The sequence below is a fragment of the Scylla paramamosain genome, chromosome 4, assembly GCF_035594125.1.
Source record: "Scylla paramamosain isolate STU-SP2022 chromosome 4, ASM3559412v1, whole genome shotgun sequence".
Lineage (NCBI taxonomy): Eukaryota > Metazoa > Arthropoda > Malacostraca > Decapoda > Portunidae > Scylla > Scylla paramamosain.
The window spans coordinates 11,979,276-12,003,035 of NC_087154.1; the positions used below are offsets into that span (position 1 = coordinate 11,979,276).

General features: G+C 40.0%; 1 protein-coding gene across 7 annotated transcripts in view; it reads left to right on the top strand.

Moving 5' to 3' along the window:
• LOC135099746 (exocyst complex component 6B-like) overlaps window positions 1–23,760 on the top strand; it is a 155,482-nt gene that overhangs the window by 112,013 nt on the left and 19,709 nt on the right. The window lies entirely within an intron of this gene.

Genomic DNA, 23,760 nt, shown 5'->3' on the forward strand with positions numbered 1-23,760 from the left:
ATCCCATAGACACAACATCCAGCTTTGGATTGAAAATGAGGATAGAGAAAGTAGGAGGGAACAGAAAAGGCTACTGTCAGTTGCCTCAGACACCTGAGTTTCAGTGAAAAGAAGATGAGGTTTGGAGGAGGAGAGGTGGTGTTCTACAGATTGAAAATTATATCTTAGACTGTAAATGTTGCATAAGTTAATAAAGAAAAAGTTGAGGGGTGTGTAAAGACACTTATGGTCATTATCAGAAGAGCAGTCTGACCTGGGGACATAAGCCTACTGAGGGTTTATGCCAGTGAGGGGATGGAAAACATCATTATGAAGAATTTTAATAGGTAGCATGAAGTAGTCAGAGGGTGGAGTAGAGGGAGGAACAAAGATTTGAGCGAAGAGTTCAGCTTTAGAGGTAGATGTGATAGCAGTGGTGCCATCTGGTTGAAATAAAGGAGGAAAAGAAGAAGCAAAGTTATTGGAGTTATTTTGGGGGAGTTAGATCTTGAAAGATTTTTGCTCTTTCTATTAACGAAGGAGTTTTTGGCTAGTTGGAGAACAGACTTGGCATGGTTCTGGGCAGAAATATAAAGTGCATGGGATTCTGGTGATGGAAGACTAAAGTACCTTTTGTGGGCCACCTCTCTATCATTTATAGCACGAGAACAAGCTGTGTTAAACCAAGGTTTGGAAGGTTTAGGTCAAGAAAAAGAGTGAAGAATGTATGCCTCCATGCCAGACACTATCACCTCTGTTATGCGCTCGGCACACAAAGACGGATCTCTGACACGGAAGCAGTAATCATTCTAAGGAAAATCAGCAAAATACCTCCTCAGGTCCCCCAACTAAGAGAAGCAAAACGCCTGAGGCACCTCCGCTTAGGGGGATCCTGAGAAGGGATTGGAGCGATAGGATAAGATACAGATATGAGATTGTGATTGGAGAAATCCAACAGAGAAGAGAAGGTGACAGCATAAGCAGAAGGATTAGAGGTCAGGAAAAGGTCAAGAATGTTGGGCGTATCTCCAAGATGGTCAGGAACACGAGTAGGGTATTGCACCAATTGCTCTAGGTTGTGGAGGATAGCAAAGTTGAGGGCTAGTTCATCAGGATGGTCAGTGAAGGGAGAGGAAAGCCAAAGCTGGTGGTGAACATTGAAGTCTCCAAGAATGGAGATCTCTGCAAAAGGGAAAAGAGTCAGAATGTGCTCCACTTTGAAAATTAAGTAGTCAAAGAATTTCTTATAGTCAGAGGAGTTAGGTGAGAGGTATACAGCACAAATAAATTTAGTTTGAGAATGACTCTGTAGTCATAGCCAGATGGTGGAAAACTTGGAAGATTCAAGAGCAGGTTAAATTGTTGCACACATAAACACAACATCCAGCTTTGGATTGAAAATGAGGATAGAGAAAGTAGGAGGGAACAGAAAAGGCTACTGTCAGTTGCCTCAGACACATGAGTTTCAGTAAAAAGAAGATGAGGTTTGGAGGAGGAGAGGTGGTGTTCTACAGATTGAAAATTATATCTTAGACTGTAAATGTTGCATAAGTTAATAAAGAAAAAGTTGAGGGGGGTGTAAAGACACTTATGGTCATTATCAGAAGAGCAGTCTGACCTGGGGACATTTGTGGTCTCCTCCCCAGATGGGGACTCTGAGGCTGGTGTAGGAGTCACCATGATAATTTTGAATTTTTTATTGAAGGGTGTGTGGTCTTATTAGGTGCTTATAGTTTTGTATGGAGGAAGAGAGTTGTCTTTAGAGGGCAGGCTGTGACTGCCCCCTTGTGTTGTGAGACATAAAGGGAAACATTCAGTGAGATCACAGCTGGTTTTAATGCTAAGTTCACAGCACCCCCTGATCCTGTGCTTTAGACCTCACTGGGAGTAATTATCATTTCGCAGGTGCTTACTTCCTCCTCCCTATGCATCATAACCATGGTGTTCTTGGCTTTGCAAGTGTGCTCAGGTGAGTCACTGAGTTAGGCTTTTTGTTATTCAGCAGGACAAATGGACAAATACTAGCAGCACTGATATACTTTTCTGTGCCACTTGACAGAGAAGGGCCTCCTCATCTGCAGAATTGGCCATAACAATGTCTCTGTAGCAAGACATGTGCTGTTATTAGACAGATTTGGTTCTAGCTGATGATCTCCATTCTCTGGCAGCAGCAATGACACTTAATTTGGCTGCCTGGCATAAGAAGATGATACATATTTATCAATCCTTATCCCCAGGAGGCCATTGAAACAAGACCAAAGGTTCTTTGTTGAACACTCCAGTGGCTAGATTCATCACATTTAGCTATAGATGTGTTAAGCCCTTCTAGTACTAAACTGCTATGATCTTTGCAAAGTGCACACTGTGGACTGCTTCATCCACTGATCTGTCATCTGCTCATGTGAACTTTCATAATTTAGCAAAATACTTGGTTTACCACTAATTATCATGGTTTAATTCAATAAACATGGCAGAGTGGTACTTTGATACCTAATAATATTCTCTTAAAGTCACAACTTATTAAAAGATTTTGCAGTGTTTATCACATAGTATTATATTAAACAACTTTGGCATCAATTTTCTGCATACCTGTCCCAGCTCTTTGATGATGTTTGTCACTCCCTTAAGAACATAAGAACATAAGGGAAGCTGCAAGAAGTGACCAGGCTTACACGTGGCAGTCCCTGTATGAAATATACCTACCTATTTCTACCTATTATCCCCATCCATAAACCCGTCTAATCTTCTCTTAAATTTCCCTAATGTCCTAGCACTAACATGATTACTGAGTCTGTTCCACTCATCTACCACTCTATTTGAGAACCAATTTCTTCCTATCTCTTTCCTAAACCTAAATTTTTCAAGCTTGAAGCTGTTATTTCTTATTCTATCCTGGTTGCTGATCCTAAGAATTTGCTTATACATGTATCTCCTTTGTTATACCCCTTATACCACTTAAGACTTCTATCAGGTCCCCTCTTAACTTACATCTCTCTAAAGAATGTAAATTTAACAGCTTCAATCTTGCCTCATAAGGGATACTCCTCATCCCCTGTATCCTTTTAGTCATTCTCCTCTGTACTGATTCTAATAGACCTATATCTTTCCTGTAATGTGGGGACCAGAACTTCACAGTGTAGTCTAGATGAGGTCTGACCAACGCCAAGTATAACTTTGATATTACTTCGGGCCTTCTACTTTTAACACTCCTAAAAATGAATCCTAATACCCTATTTGCCCTATTTCTGGCCGGTATGCATTGTTTTCCTAGATGGAGTTCAGAGCTAACTATAACTCCTAAAATCTTCCTCATAGCCTGTACCTACCAGAGTTTTGTTGTTTAATGTGTACCTACTGTGTGGGTTTCCCCTACCTGTGCTAAGTACTTTGCATTTGTTGATATTAAATTGCATTTGCCATCTGTACGTCCATTCTTTCATCCTATCTAAATCTGCCTGCAAGGCGATGGCATCCGATTCTGATCTAATTAATCTACCTATCTTTGTGTCATCTGCAAATTTACTAGCATCACTACTAATTCCACTATCCAAATCATTGATATATTAAAAACAACAATGGCCCTAATACTGATCCCTTTGGCACCCCACTAATTACACAACCCCACTCGGATTTAGAGCCGTATATTATAACTCTCTGTCACCTGTCGCTTAGCCATGACCTTATCCTGCCTAACACCCTCCCATCTATCCCATGTGCCCTAACCCTTGTCAGGAGCCTTTGATGGGATATCTTGCCTCAAATGCTTTACTGAAGTCCAGATATAAAATGTCATAACTATCACCATTATCTACTGCCTTGTACACTTTACTGTAAAAACTTAACAAACTTGTCAGGCAAGATTTTCCCTTCGTGAACCCATGCTGTGACTAATTTATGAAGTTATGTTTGTCTAAATGTTCCCTAATGTTCCTCGCTATTATTGACTCCAATATTTTACCCACAACTGAAGTTAAGCTGACAGGTCTATAATTAGATGCTAAAGTTTTATATCCTTTCTTAAAGATGGGTACTACATTAGCCTGCCTCCACATTACTGGTACCTCACCTGACTCAAGTGATTTCCTAAAGATAGAAACTAACCGCTCATTAATAACCTCTTTGCATTCCTTAAGTACTCTGGGATATATTTCATCTGGTCCTGGTGTCGTGAAATTTTTAGCCTATCTATCTCCTGTTCCACCATCTCCTTAGGTATGGAAATATATCCGCTTCTCATTCTCATCTCCTCTAAACATCTGTTCACTGTTTGGCATATTCTGCATGTTTTCCTGGGTGAAGACCGTTAAAAATACTCATTCAGAATTTTACTGATCTCCTCTCCAGAACTAACCAGCTCCCCATCTGCTGCCTTTACTGGACCTATAGTATCCTTATTCTTCATCCTGTATACCTGATAAAATCCCTTGGGGTCCGTCTTCACCTGGCTGGCTACCTTTAATTCATAATTGCCCTTAGCTTTCCTCGTTAACCTCCTGACTGTTCTAACTAATTCATTATATTGTGGCCTTAAAATTTCTTCACCTGCCCTTAATCTCTTAACCTTCTGTTTGTGCAGCTGGTTATATTTGATTCTTTTAGAGGCTCAAATGTAAACATGTGCAAAGGCGATGCCATTGACTGAACAAGTAACAGCTCATCAGTAAGTATGATGAGGTGGTGTGGATGTGTTGGCTGTGAAGCGAATACTGGTTTTGTCAGCAGGCGCCTCAGCAGGTCTCCTCTCTCCATGGTGTTGACTGACCATCCCAGTCATGCCAAGCTAACAGGTGTCTTTGATCTTGGTAGAAAGGGAGCTTGAGCTAGGTGAGTGATTGTCTGAAACTTCATTGGTGTGAGCTGCCACATGATGCCCCACCAGGAGACATGATGGTGGGTGTCCTCTATGGTGAGGTTGCACCATCAGCTCCGGCTTCTTGATATCCAATGTTATGTACAATGAGTTTCTAGAAAGAGAAACGAAGAGTGAAGGAAAGAAGAGAGAGAGAGAGAGAGAGAGAGAGAGAGAGAGAGAGAGAGAGAGAGAGAGAGAGAGAGATTATATGAAATGAATTATAGAAGAGAGAGATAAGGGGAAGGGAGGACTGAGACATGACATGTTTGGTGGTAGTTAAATTTATAGTAAGCTTTGTGAAGCCTATTTGTGTCACATTGATTTATTTTCCCCTACTTCCAGTCGACTCATACCCCCCAAAAAAAAATTAAAAGTCATAGATTATTATAAAAGAATCGGAATATAGCCAGGCCCCATAATAAAAGTGTAGTGATTTATTGAAGATATTGTGTTTCTTACTGAGATAGTGCAGGGTGCTTGGTTGTGCCCTTCATCTGCCTGGCCATTCCCACTCTCCACCCTCCCTCTCCCCTTGAAGCGTGGGAGTGTTGCTGCTCCCAATTTCTCAGTGGTGGCATGATATTTGTGTGAAGGTGTATATGGGGGATAATTAAGTTAGTATTTGGGGGATATTAGCCATACACCTCACAGTTCAGATTATTGCAGTGTCTCAGATGTGTGACTTGGCTTGGATGCTCTTATCATCTGGAAAGGATGTGTTTTACCCTTGAGGCACCACTTGGAGTGTTATTTGCATTGGCATCCATCTTGAAGCGAGCCTGTGTCCACTCTCTGTGTCTGAGTTGTGTTATTGTTCATTTTGTTTGAATCTAGTGCCCTCATTCTTTCTCAAGTGCAGTTGACTATGTAAATCCTGTCTTTCTGTGGCCAGAGGATATTCCTTGTTTTTATGTTTGCATGCAGCAGTCTGTTTTCTCTCCAGACTCATCAGTTTCAAGGTGATAGATTCTGTCTTCTTAGAGATTAGAGAGCGTGGGTGGTTGCTTCTGTGGGCAGTAGCCCCAGAATTTTTTATATTCTTGTCCTTGTGGTGTCTGTTGTGACTGTGTCTCCCTGGGACATGCCTGTCCAAGTCCTTTCCCAGCTGTTGTGATAAGTGTGTGTGTGTTGTATGTTTTGTCCTCCTGTGTAGGAGTCAGGAGTGGTGATCTTGGAGGTATCTGTTGTGCATGACTTACGAGTGGCCTGGACTCGTGCTGTCATGGCCTTGCTGTTGGTATAGCATAGGGAAAGCTGATCCATGATTGAGTAGCAGCTGTGAGAGGGGATGCGTTTGAGTCACATTGGAATTGACAACTCTGCCAGGATTGCTGGAAGTTTTCGCAGTCATGTGGGAAAAACGGTTTAGTGTTATGTTTTATTTGTATTCTGCATTTGTCTGTATCTAGCCTAGACCATGGAAAGAAAGACTGGTGGCTGAGGTGACTCACATCCTGATTCTCTTGTGTCTGCATGAAGTGGGAGTGTGGATCTGGCTCAGTTTGATGTTCGGACACACAACTCCACAAAATGGTGTTCAAAGTTGTCTTATCAGCCCCGCTTATAGTATAGGAGTCTCTGAGACAGAAAAAATGTCTAAGGAGATGAGATTTAAATTGGAAGTGAGGAAAAAAGAGTTGGAGTCCAAAAGAGAGAGAGAGCTGAGGAGAATAGAACTGGAAACTGAGGCAAGGAGGTTGAAGGCTAAGGAGGCTAGGGAAGCCAGAAGATTTGAAGCGGAAGAGAAAGCAAGGATGTATGAGGCTGAGAAGAAGGTGAGGTTACTTGAGGCCAAGAGAGAGAGAGAGATGAAAAGGTTTGAGGTGAAAAGGGAAGAGGCTGAGAAGAACAGATTATTTGAGATGAAAAAGACCCACTTAAAGATTAATGCTCATGGTATTAAGAGAGGAGAGGTGACAAGGGAAGACACAGTGGAGAACCAGATGGTTAGAAGTTTGAAGTTAATACTAGAGTTTGATGAAAGGAAAGTGACAGAATGGTTTAGAAGCTTTGAGAAGGCAGCAGCAGTATTTGATTGGGAATGCATGCCCATGCCAACTTCTTGACTTGCTTGTACAGCCCATGCCACATGAACTTGGCTGCTATCAGTGCCTTTGCTGCTTGGATTGAAGAGTTAGCCAGTTTGTACATTGTCTCGAAAACCCAGCAACGCCAGGCAGTGGGGATGACAGGTTGTGGGTGTCCAGTAGACATGTCACAGAGGAGTGTGGTGTTTGTGGGCATAAATTGCACATTGTCCAAAACCAGGCAAGAGATGATAGTGTGATAGGTGAGCATTGCTTCATCGTTTTGCTGGTAAGCTGCCAGGGCTGTGCAGTTGATGCCTGGTGCCAAAGTGTGGATGGTATTGATGGTGGTGCAGGAAAGCTGTATGCAAGTACAGTAAACCTCTGTTTAAAGAACTTTGGGTATAACAACCCCTTTAAGGCTATGGAACACTCATTTTATTTTATGAACAAAGTGTTTACAAATTATGGCATATTTCCAAATTATTGAATGCTTACTTTAGTTTATGAACATGCTAGTTCTTAATGTGCGAGAGAATAGACTGATATGCAATCAACCGCATATATTTGAATGGTGGTAAGGTTTTTCTCCTGTGGAGGCCAGCCACAACCTCTGCAGTGACATCATGTCCAGCTAACACCTGATTGGCTGCTGCTTGCCTGCTCTCATCTCATCTCTCTCTCTCTCTCTCTCTCTCTCTCTCTCTCTCTCTCTCTCTCTCTCTCTCTCTCTCTCTCTCTCTCTCTCTCTCTCTCTCTCTCTCTCTCTCTCTCTCTCTCTCTCTCTCTCTCTCTCTCTCTCTCTCTCTCTCTCTCTCTCTCTCTCTCTCTCATTTAGTCTCTTGTTTTATATATATATATATATATATATATATATATATATATATATATATATATATATATACACACACACACACACACACACACACACACACACACACACACACACACACACACACACACACACACACACACACACACACACACACACACACACATCTTTTTTTTTATGTAGGAGGGACACTGGCCAAGGGCAACAAAAATCCAATAAAAAAAAATGCCCACTAAAATGCCAGTCCCATAAAAGGGTCAAAGCAGTAGTCAAAAATTGATGGATAAGTGTCTTGAAACCTCCATCTCGAAGAAATACAAGTCATAGGAGGGTGAAAATACAGAAGCAGGCAAGGAGTTCCAGAGTTTACAAGTGAAAGAAATTAATGATTGAGAGTACTGATTAACTTGCATTAGAGAGGTGGACAGAACAGGGGTGAGAGAAAGAAGAAAGTCTTGTGCAGTGAGGCTGTGGGAGGAGGGGAGGCATGAAGTTAGCAAGATCAGAAGAGCAGTTAGCATGAAAATAGTTTTTTTTTTTTTTTTTTTTTTTTTTTTTTTTTTTTTTTTTTTTTTTTTTTTTGGTAGAAGTGGTAGAAGATAGCTAGAGATGCAACATTGCGGCAGTGAGAGAGAGGCTGAAGACAGTCAGTTAGAGGAGAGGGGTTGATGAGATGAAAATCTGTTGATTCCACCCTTTCTAGAAGAGCAGTATGAGTGGAATCCCCCCAGACATGTGAAGCATACTCCATACATGGATGGATAAGGCCCTTGTACAGAGTTAGCAGCTGGGAGGGTGAGAAAAACTGACGGAGACGTCTCAGAACGCCCAACTTTATAGAAGCTGTTTTAGCTAGAGATGAGATGTGAAGTTTTCAGTTCAGATTATAAGTAAAGGACAGACCGAGGATGTTCAGTGTAGTAGAGAGGGGCACTTGAGTATCATTGAAGAAGAGGGGATAGTTGTCTGGAAGGTTGTGTCAAGTTGATAGATGGAGGAATTGAGTTTTTGAGGCATTAAACAATACCAAGTTTGCTCTGCCCCAATCAGAAATTTTAGAAATATCAGAAGTCAAGCATTCTGTGGCTTCCGAGGGTTTAGGCCAGCAAGGGCACGGAAAACATCATTGTGAAGAATTTTAATAGGTAGCATGAAGTAGTCAGAGGGTGGAGGAGAGGGAAGAACAAGCCCAGAATCGTCCAAGGTAGAGTTTTTAGCAAAGGTCTGAGCGAAGAGTTCAGTTTTAGAAATAGATGTGATAGCAGTTGTGCCATCTGGTTGAAATAAAGGAGGGAAAGAAGAAGAAGCAAAGTTATTGGAGATATTTTTGGCTAGATGCCAGAAGTCACGAGGCAAGTTAGACGTTGAAAGGTTTTGACACTTTCTGTTAATGAAGGAGTTTTTGGCTAGTTGGAGAACAGACTTGGCATGGTTCCGGGCAGAAATATAAAGTGCAAGAGATTCTGGTGATGGAAGGCTGAAGTACCTTTTGTGGGCCACCTCTCTATCATGTATAGCACAAGAACAAGCTGTGTTAAACCAAGGTTTGGAAGGTTTAGGTCGAGAAAAAGAGTGAGGAATGTACGCCTCCATGCCAGACACTATCACCTCTGTTATGTGCTCAGCACACAAAGATGGGTCTCTGACACAGAAGCAGTAGTCATTCCAAGGAAAATCAACAAAATACCTCCTCAGGTCCCCCAACTAGCAGAGGCAAAACGCCAGAGGCACCTTCGCTTAGGAGGATCCTGAGGAGGGATTGGAGTGATAGGACAAGATACAGATATGAGATTATGATTGGAGGAGCCCAATGGAGAAGAAAGGGTGACAGCATAAGCAGAAGCATTAGAGGTCAGAAAAAAGGTCAAGAATGTTGGGCATATCTCCAAGACGGTCAGGAATACGAGTAGGGTGTTGCACCAATTGCTCTAGGTCATGGAGGATAGCAAAGTTGAAGGCTAGTTCACCAGGATGGTCAGTGAAGGGAGAGGAAAGCCAAAGCTGGTGGTGAACATTGAAGTCTCCAAGAATGGAGATCTCTGCAAAAGGGAAGAGGGCCAGAATGTGCTCCACTTTGGAAGTTAAGTAGTCAAAGAATTTCTTATAGTCAGAGGAGTTAGGTGAGAGGTATACTGCACAGATAAATTTAGTTTGAGAGTGACTCTGTAGTTGTAGCCAGATGGTGGAAAACTTGGAAGATTCAAGAGTGTGGGCACGAGAGCAGGCTAAGTTTTTGCGCACATAAACGGAACATCTAGCTTTGGATCGAAAATGAGGATAGAGAAAGTAGGAAGGAACAGGAAAGGGGCTACTAGTCAGTTGCCTCAGACCCCTGAGTTTCAGTGAGGAAAAGAAGATGAGGTTTAGAAGAGGAGAGGTGGTGTTCTACAGACTGAAAATTAGATCTTAGACAGCAAATGTTGCAGAAGTTAATGAAGAAAAAGTTGAGACACTTAGGGTCGTCGACAGAAAGGCAGTCTGACCTGGGGACATTTATGGTCCCCTCCCCAGATGGGGACTCCGAGGCTGGTGTAGGAGTCGCCATGATGATTTTGAAATTTTTGAGAGTGTATGTGTTATTAGGTGCTTGTAGTTTTGTGTGGAGGAAAAGTGGTTTAATGATAAGTTCACAGCACCCCCTGAACATTACTTTAGACCTCACTGGGAGTAATTATCGTTTCGGCAGGTGTCTACTTCCTCCTCCTATATATATATATATATATATATATATATATATATATATATATATATATATATATATATATATATATATATATATATATATATATATATATATACAGTGGAACCTCGGTTTTCAAACTTAATTCGTTCCTGGATGCTATTTGAAATCCAAAATGTTCGAAAACCGAAACTATTTTCCCCATAGGAATCAGATTAATCCGTTCTCAGACACCCATTGACCATGACTTAGCGGGTAATGACTGACACTTCCACTGCCAAGATGGCTGCTCCACAACATCTCCAGCTTTGAATATATTTTTATCCAGAAAGGATGTACTGAATGAACTTAGTGACACAGAACTCATCAAAAGATAGTGTTTAGATCATGTAGGCATTCTCTTTGTCATCAACCTAGTGATTGAAGCCTTACAGAGTGACACAGAGAGGAGCAAACCACTTACTGCCAAAATTAAGGAGATCATAACACTTAGATATCTTGCTGCTACAAAAAGCTACTGGAAAAATGCAGTTGTGTCATAGTGATGGCATTGTGGGTCATAGAGAGAGCCACAGGAGGCTTGGAATATATATATATATATATATATATATATATATATATATATATATATATATATATATATATATATATATATATATATATATATATATATTAGGGTGTCAGTAAAAACAAACATTAAAATTTTTCTATCTACTTTGGTGGAATTCTGCCTCATATTAAAAAACTGTCGTATGCAAAATTTCAGCCCAGTCGGTCAATACTTAGGGGTGGCGGATCGTGAATGTCTATTTGCTCTGAAGACTAGCAAAAGGCCTCTACTTGTGGATCACGTGAAGAATGCTTGCTGGTCTTCTGGATGCATTGTGTTCACTGGCAGGGCTGCTGGTCCCCTCATTTTTGAAAATGAGTATTAACCCCTCAGTGGAGGGGGTCTCATGCGTAGCCAGGAAGGCTGGACTTGGCTATCCCTGGCTGCTTCTCACAGTATTGCTCCACAAGCTGGAGGAGGAATTACCTCTGCTCCTTGTCTTTCATGAGATGGAGGTTGAATGTCCATACCCATCTCTCTGCCATGTTGCTATGTTGCCATAGTCCTTCAGTGTGGTAGCAGGGTTCCACATAGGACTCATCCTCATGCCATCGTCATGGATTAGTTGAGAGGAAGTCTCTCTGAATACCCTGGGCATCAAGGAGATGGAGTGACGCCATTGTTGCAAAGGATGCGAGAGTTGCCGTTGGTAGCCTTGTGTTGGAAATGGTAATCCACTTGTGAGGTTCTGCTGCTCTTTGCTTGTTGAGTATCGCCTCAACAACCTCCTGCTTCATGGAGGTGAGAAGTCGGGAGTCGAAGAGGAACATGCCAATTAGGTGTTCATTCAGGTACCAGAAGTGGTGCCCCACCACCACGAAGCACACCTTTTGGTGGTATCTGACGATGTCCTTGGCAAGAATGAGGTCATTGGCGGGAGCATAGGTTAGAATTCTCGCCTCAAACCACCACACAATGTACACCTTGAGGGCAAAGGAGGAGAATTGCTGAAGGCCTGCCATCTCACAAGAGGTAATGAGCCTCCCCAGCTGATCACGAAACAACACCATCTTCAGGGCATAGATGATATAAGCCATCCATCTCGCTCAGTGGAGGGCACCAGGGCGGCAGAATGAGATCTTTTCAACAGCTCCCCCCAAGCAGGTGATGCTTAACTGAGCAAGTTCCTTGTAGTCATCACGTGGATGTTTCCTTTCAAGGATCCGCATGAGAGCTTTAATGAATCTCATGCTTGGTGTTGAGGGTTGCTGGAAGGTCTTCATCTGTGAGGGGTTGGCTTGCCATCTGGTTAATGATTGGCCAGTGTTCCTTGAACTGGCCAAAGATGGTGATATCAGGCCCTGAAGATGGCCCCATGCGCACAGAGAAGGCCTTCTTGATGATGAGTTTGTGCACATGGTAACATCATGTGACAGACAACAGACATCAGCCAATCTTCTGTTCCAACAGCATGCAGGCTTCTTTGCGGATACTGGTGTTGATTAGGGTTGTATCAAAGTGCATCACCATGACTTGATCACGCATGCCCCAGTCTTCCAATGCCTCATAAACAGTGATGGTGGCTGTTTCACCTGTTCCGACTGGCAGTCTGGGCACTCCCAGGAGCTTCTCCACTCCTTGTCCAGTGACGAGGATGGCAAGCCTGTCTCCTCGACTTGCATCGTCTTGTGGGAGGATCTTCCCATCCTAATGCACTGTGAGGGGAGTCTGAGGTCTGAAGGACTGCTTAATTTCTTCTTGACTGATGGATGGACTCTGGATTGAGGATGAGCTCCTTGGGGTGGTGACCCAAGCTACTGGCAGTTGCAGCCACAATCCAGAAGGCCTGTTAGCTGCTCACACCCATACAATCCAGGTCAGAGGATAAGGCCTTCTTGGTCCCCCTCGTTCTCATGTGCTTTGGTGAAGTGCACTCATTGTCAGAGGATGAAATTGAACTGGGGCTCCGATGGTAAGGACTTGAGGATTCAGACAAGGAAGATTCCACTGTAGCACCCACTTCCAAAGCTGACAAACATTCATGGGCAACTGGCCTCTCACGCCGACAGACAGTTTTCTTTAGCTTCTTGTCCAGTCCTGCCATGGAGCCACGTCTTCTTTTCTCCCTCTGCTCAAGGAGGAACTCTTTGTCCTCGGCAGTTGACATGAGGGCTTCCATGTGGGTGTAGTTGAAAAGGTCAGGGAGCCTTTCTTTGAATGCCTTTTATTTATGGTTTGGTGCAAATCCTGGATTCCCCTTGCTCATTCTGAGGAGCTTCCATTCTTTGGAGAGAGCGAGGACTTTCCTGCTGATGCTTGTCTCAGCGATGGTTGGGATCTGGGGCCGGACCCAGAACTCCTGCACTTCCTCTGCCACTGCAGCGGTGCTTGCCCCAATCATTGTCTTTTGTTCTTTGTGGAGGTTGAAGAATCGATGAAGGACATCCCCATGACTTGGCAGCTCTAAACCAGTAATTGCTGCAGTCAGTTGGCCTACCTGCTCTGAGAGTGAGTCATCATCATGACCTGAGGAGAAATATTGAATGAACAAATGATAGTGTGCTGAAGCCTACTTTTGCTAAAGACATACAAGTGAAAAATAAGACAGCAAAGCAGCAAAAGTCACTACATAGACTGGGTGGAAGAATGAAAATGAATGGGAATCTAGGATTTCTATAATTGGGGCCTGGTCCCCAATAACGAAATCTTTATGCTCAATCTGCCACCTTTAAATTGGCAGATTGATTGGCTTGAAATTGTGCATGTGGTAATTTCTCCCAACAAGGCAGTATACAGCTGAAGTAGGCAAGAAAATATTAATTTTGAAAACTTACCATATTCCCCACTGGCAGCCATATATATATATATATATATATGTTACAGTCAATACCTGAATCCAGACAATTTGTAAAGTGACTTATTTTTTCAGGCAATTTGTGAACTGCCTGGTTAGGTTAGGTTAGGTTAGGTTAGGTTAGGTTAGGTTAGGTTAGGTTAGGTTAGGTTAGGTTAGGCAGTTCACAAATTGCCTGAAAAAATAACTTTACACTTTACAAATTGTCTGGATTCAGGTATTGACTGTAACATATATATATATATATATATATATATATATATATATATATATATATATATATATATATATATATATATATATATATATATATATATATATATATATATATATATATATATTTTTTTTTTTTTTTATGGAGAAGCAACACTGGCCAAGGGCAACATAAATACAATAAAAAAAAAAAAGCTTACTGAGATGCCAGTCCCAGAAAAGGGTCCAAAGCGGTAGTCAAAAATTGAAGAATGTGTCTTGAAACCTCCCTCTTGAAGGAATTCAAGTCATAGGAAGGTGGAAATACAGAAGCTGGCAGGAAGTTCCAGAGTTTACCAGAGAAAGGGATGAATGATTGAGAATACTGGTTAAGTCTTGCATTAGAGAGGTGGACAGAATAGGGGTGAGAGAAAGAAGAAAGTCTTGTGCAGCAAGACCACAGAAGGAGGGAAGGCATGCAGTTAGCAAGATCAGAAGAGCAGTTATCATGAAAATAGTGGTAGAAGACAGCTAGAGATGCAACATTGTGGTGATGAGAGAGAGGCTGAAGATAGTCAGTTAGAGGAGAGGAGTTAATGAGACGAAAAGCTTTTTATTCCACCCTGTATAGAAGAGTGGTATGAGTGGAACTCTCCCAGACACATGAAGTGTACTCCATACATGGACAGATAAGGCTCTTGTAAAGAGTTAGCAGCTGGGGGGGTGAGAAAAAATGGCGGAGATGTCTCAGAACACCTAATTTCATTGAAGCTGTTTTAGCTAGAGATGAGATGTGAAGTTTCCAGTTCAGATTATAAGTAAAGGACAAACCGAGAATGTTCTGTGTAGAAGAGGGGGACAGTTGAGTGTCATTGAAGAAGAGGTGATAGTTGTCTGGAAGGTTGTGTCGAGTTGATAGATGTTTTTGGAATTGAGTTTTTGAGGCATTGAACAATAACAGGTTTGCTCTGCCCCAATCAGAAATTTTAGAAAGATCAGAAGTCAAGTGTTCTGTGGCTTCCCTGCATGAAATGTTTACTTCCTGAAGGGTTGGAAGTCTGTGAAAAGATGTGGAAAAGTACAGGGTGGTATCATCAGCGTAGGAGTGGATAGGACAAGAAGTTTGGTTTAGAAGGTCATTGATGAATAATAAGAAGAGAGTGGGTGACAGGACAGAACCCTGAGGAACACCACTGTTAATAGATTTAGGAAAAGAACAGTGACTGTCTACCACAGCAGCAATAGAATGGTCAGAAAGGAAACATGAGATGAAGTTACAAAGAGAAGGATAGAAGGCAGAGGGTAATTTGGAAATCAAAGCTTTGTGCCAGACTCTATCAAAAGCTTTTGATATGTCCAAGGCAACAGCAAAAGTTTCACCAGTAGAGTGGCCTTAATGGAACCCATACTGGTGATCAGATAGAAGGTTGTGAAGTGATAGATGTTTAAGAATCTTCCTCTTGAGGATAAATTCAAAAACTTTAGATAGGCAGGAAATTAAAGCAATAGGACGGTAGTTTGAGGGATTAGAACGGTCACCCTTTTGATGAACAGGCTGAATGTAGGCAAACTTCCAGCAAGAAGGAAAGATAGATGTTGACAGACAGAGCTGAAAGAGTTTGACTAGGCAAGGTGCTAGCTCAGAGGCACAGTTTTGGAGAACAATAGGAGGGACTCCATCAGGTCCATAAGCCTTCCGAGGGTTTATGCCAGTGAGGGCATGGAAAACATCATTGCAAAGGATTTTAATAGGTAGCATGAAGTAGTCACAGGGTGGAGGAGAGGGAGGAACAAGCCCAAAATCATCCAAGGTAGAGTTTTTAGCAAAGGTTTGAGCAAAGAGTTCAGCTTTAGAAATAGATGTGATAGCAGTTGTGCCATCTGGTTGAAATAAAGGAGGGAAAGAAGAAGAAGCAAAGTTATTGGAGATATTTTTGGCTAGATGCCAGAAGTCACAAGGGGAGTTAGATCTTGAAAGGTTTTGACACTTTCTGTTAATGAAGTAGTTTTTGGCTAGTTGGAGAACAGACTTGGCATGGTTCCGGGCAGAAATATAAAGTACACGAGATTCTGGTGATGGAAGGCTAAATTACTTTTTGTGGGCCACCTCTCTATTATGTATAGCACGGGAACAAGCTGTGTTAAACCAAGGTTTGGAAAGTTTAGGTCGAGAAAAAGAGTGAGGAATGTACGCCTCCATGCCAGACACTATCACCTCTGTTATGCGCTCAGCACACAAAGACGGGTCTCTGACACGGAAGCAGTAGTCATTCCAAGGAAAATCAACAGAATACCTCCTCAGGTCCCCCCCAACTAGCAGAGGCAAAACACCAGAGGTACCTTTGCTTAGGGGTATCCTGAGGAGGGATTGGAGCGATAAGACAAGATACAGATATGAGATAGTGATTGGAGGAGCCCAACAGAGAAAAGAGGGTGACAGCATAAGCAGAAGGATTAGAGGTCAGGAAAAGTCAAGAATGTATGTGTACCTCTTAAGGAAGTGTTTAGTAAGTATGTATATGATTTCCCTTTTGAGCCATTTTATGGCCTTCAATTTTTGTATAAATAAGATTTGTCACTAGCAGTAACAAAGAATATTTTGAAAAGTCAGGAGTGAATGTTTTTATGTACATACCTATCTTTTGGGCTTGGAGTTATTATAGACTGAATATTTCCGTAGGAAATGAAATATATTAGGGGGTTATTTTGTTTTTCCGGTGCCTCCGTCAACATGCATATAATATCAAAGCAATAAAATGAAATTGAAAGTTATAGCATTGGAGAGGGATAAATTTTTTGTCAAAAATGACAAATGAAAAACTTAAAGTGTAAAATTCATAGTATGTTCTGCTCTTTGAGAGCTGTGGGAGTAGTAAGCACAGTCTTGAGATGTGGAGTGTTGCCAGATGTGCATCTAACCATTTTGTTGGACATACAGTTCTTGTTTATTTATAGGTATTTATAATGTCAAGAAGTACTTATCTATTACACACACTGTAGGGTTGTGGAAATTGTATGTAAAAGAGATTAAAAAGCTTTAAAAAAACATAAATATAAAATTCCGCATCCCTAGTCTGATATCATGCTCTGAGAAGGGAAAAATCTAAGAATCAAAACCGTATGGTAGCCACACTTCCATTCATGGCATGGGAATTATCTATATATGAAGCAATCTATTTTTCTAATTCTACAGGGTAAATAAAAAATATACGAAAAAAAATGTAACCTAACATGACCCCTATCTCTGACAAAGCACGACACTGTACCGGTTAAATATTCAATGTGGCTTGATGGATTCAAACCATCAGAAGGGCAAGGTAGATGGAAGAGCATCATCACAATCATCAAATCTTTAGCCCAGATCAACACACTTAATATAACTTAACATGAAGTTTAGCCTTTTTAAGTATTCATATTATACTTTTAGAATTCTTTTATTTTTTAATGCATTCCAAAATTGAAATGCGATGAAAAGCTTGGATGTGTAAGGTGCACTCCAAGTTAGTCATCCATACAATTCTGCTATTTTCTAACATTTTGATGTTCAGAAAGCACATCAGTGGTGAAATTATAAGGTAGATTCTTGTAATGAAATTGGATTTCTTGAGATGTGTACAGTGATACATTCAATGACACACACAGATGACTGAGTGTCGGTTATTTTGCACATCTTGCCTACACATTACAGAATTACATAACAGAGACTCAAGAAAGAGAAACACCATCTCAGAACTGGACATGAGCAAGAGATTGGGTGTAGGTACGTGCCATGAGAGTGAATAGTTAGTAGTGAAGGAGTCAAAATTACATGTTAAACTTTATATAAATTACCTCCAAATACATAATAGTTTATAGAGTGATGCATTCACCAGTTGGAGAGCATGCTGATACCCTCAAGAATAAGTGTAGCACTGAGAGAGAGAGAGAGAGAGAGAGAGAGAGAGAGAGAGAGAGAGAGAGAGAGAGAGAGAGAGAGAGAGAGAGAGAGAGAGAGAGAGAGAGAGAGAGAGAGAGAGAGGGTGGAAGAACAAGTGTTGCCAGCATTATAACCATGAAACAGTAGAAGTCAAAACTGACATAAATGAAGGGCTCCAGTAGAGACATCCATTGTAAAACATACAGTAGTTCTTATTAGGAGTATTCACAAAATTCAGGTTGAGACCGTGTAAAATCTTTTCACACCATATGAAAATTATTTCTTCATTAATAATTACCCAAAATCCATTGTTATGACCACAGATTCTGCCCTTCTCACTGCTACCTTTAATTTGGCTAGCTTCCCTAGACTACCATCTATGTTGTCTAGTGAGGGGCTCAAAATAACTTTTTACAGATTATAGGTCAGGAAAAGGTCAAGAATGTTGGGTGTATCTCCAAGACAGTCAGGAATATGGGTAGGGTGTTGCACCAATGGCTCTAAGTCATGGAGGATAGCAAAGTTGAAGGCTAGTTCACCAGGATGGGCAGTGAAGGGAGAGGAAAGCCAAAGCTGGTGGTGAACGTTGAAGTCTCCAAGAATGGAGATCTCTGCAAAAGGGAGGAGAGTTAGAATGTGCTCCACTTTGGAAGTTAAGTAGTTAAAGAATTTCTTATAGTCAGAGGAGTTAGGTGAGAGGTATACATCACAGATAAATTTAGTTTGAGAGTGACTCTGTAGTCGTAGCCAGATGGCTAAATTCTGAAGATTCAAGAGCATGGGCACGAGAGTAGGTTAAGTCGTTGCGCACATAAACGCAACATCCAGCTTTGGATCGAAAATGAGGATAGAGAAAGTAGGAGGGAACAGAAAAGAGGCTACTGTCAGTTGCCTCAGACACTTGAGTTTCAGTGAGGAAAAGATGGGGAGGTTTTAGAAAGGAGAGGTGGTGTTGTACATATTGAAAATAAGATCTTAGACCATGAATGTTGCAGAAGTTAATGAAGAAAAAGTTTAGGGGGTTGTCAAGGCACTTAGGGTTGTCATCAGAAGGGCAGTCCAAACATTTATGGTCCCCTCCCCAGATGGGGACTCTGAGACTGGTGTAGGAGTTGCCATGAATTTTGAAATTTTGAGTGAAGGGTGTTATTAGGTGCTTGTAACTTTGTGTGGAGGAAGAGAGCTGTCTTTAGAGGGCAGGCTGTGACTGACCGCTTGTGTTGTGAGACACAAAGGGAAACGTTCAGTGAGGTCATAGCTGGATTTAATGATAAATTTATAGCACCCCCTGATCCAGTGCTTTAGACCTCACTGGGAGTAATTATCATTTTGGCAGGTGCCTACTGCCTGGCACTGAACAATAATAAGTTTTCTCCGTCCTAATCACAAATTTTAGAGATATCAGAAAGCAGGCATTCTGTGGCTTCCCTGCGAGAACTGTTTACTTCTTGAATGGTTGGACATCTATGAAACTATGTGGAAAAGTGCAGGGTAGTATCATCAGTGTAGGAGTGGATAGGACAAGAAGTTTAGAAGATCATTAGTGAATAATAGGAACAAAATGGGTGACAGGACAGAACTCTGAGGAACACTGCAGTTAATAAATTTAGGAGAAGAGCAGTGACCGTTTAGCACAGCAGCAATATGTGGTCGGAAAGGAGACTCGAGATGAAGTTACAAAGAGAAGGATAGAAGCCATAGGAGGGTAGTTTGGATATCAAAGCTTTGTGCCAGACTATCAAAAGTTTTTTATATGTCTAAAGTAACAGCAAATGTTTCACCAAAATCCCTAAAAGAGGATGACTAAGGCTCAGTAAGGAAAGCCAGATCACCAATACAGCAGTCTTGACTGATAGATGTTTAAGAATCTTCCTGTTGAGGATAGATTAAAAAACTTTAGAAAGGCAGGAAATTAAAGCAATAGGATGGTAATCTGAGGGCTTAGAACAAGCATGGAGGTACAGTTTCAAAGAATAATAGGAGGGACCCCATCAAGTTTGTGTGTGTGTATTTACCTAGTTTTACCTAGTTGTGGTTTACAGGAGGAAAGTAATCTCATAGTATCCTGTCTCTATATCTATCCAGTTTGGTCTTAAAAGCATGGACAGTTACGGCACTGACAACGTCTTCACTGTGTTCATTCCATTTGCTCACACTTCTGTGAGGAAAACTATAGTTTTTGATGTCTCTTCTACAGTTAACTTTCTTCAAGTTCTTACTGTGTCCCCTTGTGTTCTGTGTGTCTAAAGTTATAAAACATTCTTTGTCCACATTTTTCACACCATTTATCATTCTATAGATGTTTATTAAATCCCCTCTCTCTCTCTCCTATTTTCAAGGGTAGGAATCTCCAACATTCTTAATCTCTCTTCATAAATCAACTTAGTCAACTCTGTCACCATCTTAGTGACTGCTCTTAGTACTCTTTCAAATTTTATAATATTCCTCTTTATATGAGGAGACAACACCACTGCCTCATATTCCAATCTTGGTCTTATCATGGAAATAAACAACTTTTTATCATTCCTTCTTCTAAATATGGGAATACCATTCTTTTCTTTTAACAAATTCATTCTCTCTCCAGTAATTTTATCAGTGTGTCTGTCTGGAATCAAATTTTCAGTAACTGTTACTCCCAAATTAATTTCCTCTTTTGATTTCTGTAACTTCACACCATTCCTCTCATAATGATATTGTATTCTTTTCTTACTCTTACCAAACTCCATTACTTTACATTTACTTAAACCCAATTCCATTTGCCATGATTTACTATATCTATTTATCTTATTTAAATAATCTTGCAGTACCATACAGTTATTTACATTTTCTACCTTTCTCATCAGCTTAGCTTCATCTGCAAATAAGTTCATATAACTGTATATTTCTTCATTTATGTCATTCACATATATTACAAACATTATCAGCCCCAACACTGACTCCTGTGGAACACTACTAGTTACTTTCAGCCAAGATGAATTCTGGTCTTGTATTACTGTTCTCATCTCTCTATCACCCAGATAATCCTTCATCCACTCCAACAGTCTTCCTCCAATTTTTCTTATAGCAATCTTCAGTGTGGTACTTCGTCAAACGTTTTCTTCAAGTCTAAGTAGACACCATTCACCCATCCATCTCTCCTCCACAATATCAATTACCCTTGAATAAAAGGACAATAAGTTCATGGAGCATGATCTTCTCCTAAATCCAAATTGACAATTTACCAAATTTTTATCTCTTTCCAAGTGTTCCATCCATCTTTCCTTTATTGTTCTTTTGCATAGTTTGCCTACAACACTAGTCAAGGACACTGGTCTATAATTTAATGGGTTTTCCTTATTTCCTCCTTTGAATATTGGTGTAATATTTGTTTTCTTCCAATCTTTTGGTACTCTTCCCTGTGATAGTGATGGCACCACTAAACTGAATTTTATCAGCCAGTTGTTCTCTACATTCCTTCAATATCCAGTTTGATACTCCATCTGAACCAGTTGCTTTATTTACATCGTGCTTCCATCATCGTAAGTGTATCCTCATAACTGACTGGGACTGTACTTAGTACATTCCTCACCAACTTATCCCTTCCAGCATCAAACTCTCATTCCACACTAAATACCAAACTGAAACTATTGTTCATAACCTCTACCATGTCCTGTGTATCCTCAGATTTTCCCTTCAACTTTCAATCTTGATATACCTTCCTTCCTTCTTCATCTTCATTAATATGTCTAAAGAACAGTTTGGGTTCATTTATACACTTATCTCTTATGTCACTTTCATAATTTCTTCCCTCCATTTTTATTATCTCAATATACTTATTTTTAGCATCAATATATTCCTCCCATCTGCTCTCAGTTTTCCTCTTCTTCCATCTATCCCAAGCATTTAGCTTACAATTTCTAGCCTCTTTGCATTTTGTATTGAACCATTCTTTACCCTTTCTATATCTTACTCCTCCTCTAGGTACAAGTTTCTCCATAGTAGAATTATATATCCTTATAAATTCATCCCAAATTCCCAAACATCATCTGTGTCTTCAAAGTCTTCCCAATCCACGGCAACAAAGTATTTTTCTTAATGTTTCAAAATCAGCTTTACTATATTTAAATCTTTTCCTCTTATAATTTTCATCAATGATAACATTTTCATTTTTCAATTTAAATTCTATCAACACATGATCACTTTTACCTAGAGGGATACCATAGTGTATAGTTTCAATAATTTCCATGTCTTTGGCAAACACTAAATCAAGTCTTGATGGTTTATCTCTTCCACCAAATCTTGTATCACAATCTACACATTGAGTCATTAAGTTTTCCACTGCCCAGTTTAACAGTCTATTACTCTATAAGTTTTCACTTCCAATAGTTGTCAATGTTTCCCAGTTTATCTCCTTACAATTAAAATCACTAACAATAACTATATCACTACTTTTCATCACTATCTTTTCAAGACCTTTTAACACATCTACCAACATCTTTTCAAGTTCTTTTTGCTAAGCATTGGTCTTAGGTGACACATGCACTCCTACATAATTCATTACCCTTCCATTTCCACTTTTAATCATCACTTGTAGAATTTCAGACTTGTCTTCACTTTTTATTACCCTCTCCACTTTAACACTTTTTAGTCATAATGATCACTCCACCTTCTCCCTTGTCTCTTCTGTTTTTCATCCATAAATCATATTTATCATCACCATCAGGAGTTCCCATTCATTTTTCCATTTTGTTGTGTGTGTGTGTGTGTGTGTGTGTAGAAGAGTGTATGTGTGAGTGCATGTTTGTGTGTCTGTGAAAGAATGTGTGTGCTTATGGGAAAGTGGATATGTCTTTGTGGGTGCACAGTACAGTATTCAGTATAGTATAATATTCAGTCAAAGGATCAGTAATTTAATTCACACAAAAAAATATATATGTACACACACACACACACACACACAAACACACACACACACACACACACACATATATATATATATATATATATATATATATATATATATATATATATATATATATATATATATATATATATATATATATATATATATATATATATATATATATATACACAGTGGAACCTTAGTTACCCAACAAATCAGTTTTTGAACAAAATTTTGAACTTGTTATTGCTTCAGTTGTGGTACCATAATTTGGTACCATAATTTGGTGGGGGAGTTTAAGATTGAATAACAGAATATAGGAAAAGGGAACCTTATGAGAATTTAAAGAAACATAGAAAGCTTACCAATTATATAATAGAAAAAGGTGTAAAGAAATTTACAATATTATAAGAAAGTTAATATAACATAAAATCTCCTTAGATATAATCAGGTAGAATCAAGATAACGGTAAAAGTAATTGGTAGGTACTAAATTACATTTTTATGACATTTTGGTAATAAATTTGGAGTATAATCACAATGGTAGGTTGGGAAGCTCATAAAAGGGGTCAGAGACATTTAAAAACTAAGAATCACTGACAAAATTAAATAAAATGAATAAATAAAAATAATAGTAAAGAAATTTGTAGAATTTGGTAAAGTACTGTATCATGTTGAGAGGACAGCTAAAATTGGACAACTAAAAAATCATTCATCTCTTCCTCTGGTAAACTCTGGAACTCCCTTCCTGCTTCTGTATGACTTAAAGTCTTTCAAGAGAGAGATTTCAAGACACTTATCCTTTAATTTTTGATGACCACTTTTGACTGTTTTAGGGCCAGCACCTTAGTTGGGCTTTTCTTTTTTTATTATAATTTTGTTGCCCTTGCCTGGTGTCCCCCCTACATAAAAAAAAAAAAAAAAAGGGAGATTTGAAGTGTATACTTCCTTTTTTTTTTTTTTTAAATATAAGTGAGGATAGTACTGTACTGTAAAA